This window comes from Cebus imitator, unplaced genomic scaffold, assembly GCF_001604975.1.
Source record: "Cebus imitator isolate Cc_AM_T3 unplaced genomic scaffold, Cebus_imitator-1.0 Scaffold125, whole genome shotgun sequence".
Lineage (NCBI taxonomy): Eukaryota > Metazoa > Chordata > Mammalia > Primates > Cebidae > Cebus > Cebus imitator.
In genome coordinates this window covers 5,332,708-5,335,406 of record NW_016107440.1, presented here as the reverse complement: position 1 = coordinate 5,335,406, position 2,699 = coordinate 5,332,708, and the positions used below count along the sequence as shown (strand labels likewise).

Genomic DNA, 2,699 nt, shown 5'->3' with positions numbered 1-2,699 from the left:
TTTTTTTTGAGATGGAGTCTCGCTCTGTTGCCCAGGCTTGGGGTTCACTGGCTCAATCTTGGCTCACTGCAGCCTCCGCCTCCGAAGTCCACATGATACTCCTGCCTCAGCCTTCTGAGTAGCTGGGATTACAGGTACCCACCACTATGCCCAGCTAATTTTTGTATTTTTAGTAGAGACAGGGTTTCATCACATAGGTCAGCTGGTCTCGAACTCCTGACCTCAAGTGATCCACCTCCCCAGCCTCTCAAAGTGCTGGGATTCGAGGCATAAGCCACCATGCTCGGTGAGATTTCATTTTTTAAAATTGAAGACTTAACCTTTTCAGAGCAACCGTACAAGCAACGTACAAATAAGGGATGATAACATCAGCACCAAACTACACACTTATTCATTTCTGGGTTAATTCTGTGGCTCCTGTAACTTTAGTTCTTCATTTTACTTTCTCACCTACTTGTACTTTGTTACCTGTTATAATAAGCCACCTTATATCCTTTTGTGAAAAAAGATTTGCTTATTTGGAATCGATTGCTGGCACCCAAGTGAATAACACGAACAACAAACCAAAAAAATGCTTTTTTAAAAAGAGAACTCCAAAAGCACTTTAACATGCCCTTCCAGGAGATAAGGTGAATAAGGCCAAAGGGACCTTCTAGATGCTTTGTTGCTAGCCCAAACCCCACTCTCCATTTACTTGAAGGCACACAGGTTTCTGCCAACTCAATTATTCAGGTCTTAAGGACCTACCAGCCTCAGTCAAGGAATTACATACATCTGCTTGTCAAGGACAGGTCTTCGCAGACTTTTCATCTACATGCCTGGCATATAGCTGAAGTCAAATAAAGACTTTTGTAGTTTTTTTGAGAAAGGGTCTCATTCTGTTGCCCAGGCTGGAGTGCAGTGGTGCCATCTCAGCTCACTGCAACCTCTACTGCCCGGGTTGCAGCGATTCTCATGTCTCAGGCTCCCGAGTAGCTGGGATTACAAGTGTACACCACCACGCCTGGCTAAATTTTGTATTTTCAGCAGAGATGGGGTTTCGCCATATTGGCCAGGCTGGTCTTGAACTCCTGACCTCAAGTGATCTGCCTGCCTCAGCCTCCCGAAGTGTTGGGATTACAGGTGTGAGCCGCAGAGCCTGGCCTGATGATGAAATGACACAGGCTCCTAGAAATGTTTACTGGTGAATGAGCTCGTGCAGCGCTCTGCTACAGCAGCTCCTCTGCGAGTCCATGTGGGACTTGCAGGTCTCAGCAGTTGCACTTACAACAGCAGAGTATGGAATCAGCTTGATAATCATTTAAAACTCTCACCTATGAACATCTAAACCCCATTAAAGCAAAAATATCATTTGGAAAAAAACAAAAAAAGGCAGATTCTGATTTGATACGTTTCGGTGGGGGCTGATGTCTAACGAGCTCCCAGGTGATGCCTGGCGGCTGCTGCCTGTGGACCACCCTTGAGCTTCGAGGCACCCAAGGCCTGAAGAGCCTGGTGATGCTCTGACTGAGCCACATGCAGAGACATGAACTGCCAAGGAATTCACTTTGGCAGAGAGGGGAATGAGGGTTTCTGGCTGTTTGGCTTAGTATTTATTTCTATCCCAAAATAGCAGGTTGATCTTCTCCCCAGCTGACAGGCGTCCAGGCTGGTTTGAAGTGGAGATTGCTCCAGAGTGGGGTGGAGGGCCTTGCAGAGGGTGGCCACCTGCTCAGGAAGACCTGGGCCGCACTCCAAGTCTTCACTGAAGCACTGGAGGCGCAGGAGGAGATCCTCTGGCAAGTCCCTTCCAGGTGCATGCTAGCTACAACACTAAGTCCAAGGGTGACAGTAAATGTTTCCTCCTTTCCTACTGCAAGGGACAGATGTCATCACTGAGGAGAAATAGGATCAGTGTTCATATCTGGACACCAGCAAGAGGCCAGACAGCTTGTGACTTCATACAAAATGTTTTCATTTATTTTATTTGCGGCCAGGTGCGGTGGCTCATGAGTGCAATCCCAGCACTTTGGGAGGTCGAGGCTGGCGGATCACAAAGTCAGGAGTTCTAGACCATCCTGACCAACATGGTGAAATCCTGTCTCTACTAAAAATACAAAAATTAGCTGAGCTTGATGGCGTGTGCCCGTAATCCCAGCTACTCAGGGCCTGAGGCAAGAGAATCTGGGTGATAGAGGTTGCAGTGAGCCGAGATTGTGCCACTGCACTCGAGCCTGGGCAACAGAGCGAGACTCTGTCTAAAAAAACTTTATTTGTAAAATGTCCTTACTGCTGAAACTAAAACCATTATCAGGTTCTATTGCTTAAGACTTAAGAAATCTTCAGAGATTTTTCTAAATCAAATCAACCTAAGTATTAATATTTCTCCCCGGCCAGGCGCAGTGGCTCACGCCCATAATCCCAGCACTCTGGGAAGCTGCGGCGGGAGGATCAAGAGACCGAGACCATCCTAGCCAACATGGTGAAACCCCGTCTCTACTAAAAATGCAAAAATTAGCTGGGCGTAGTGGCACATGCCTGTAGTCCCAGCTACTCAGGAGGCACAGGCAGGAGAATTGCTTGAACCCAGGAGGCGGAGGCTGCAGTAAGCCAAGATCGCACCACTGCACTCCAGCCTGGCGCCTGGCAATACAGCGAGACTGTCTTAAAAAAAAAAAATTTCGGCTGGGCGCGGTGGCTCAAGCCTGTAATCCCAGCAC

The 2,699-nt window shown here is 47.8% G+C and overlaps 1 protein-coding gene across 3 annotated transcripts in view; it reads right to left on the bottom strand.

The window, feature by feature from the left end:
• FDFT1 (farnesyl-diphosphate farnesyltransferase 1) overlaps positions 1-2,699 on the bottom strand; it is a 45,305-nt gene that overhangs the window by 6,450 nt on the left and 36,156 nt on the right. The window lies entirely within an intron of this gene.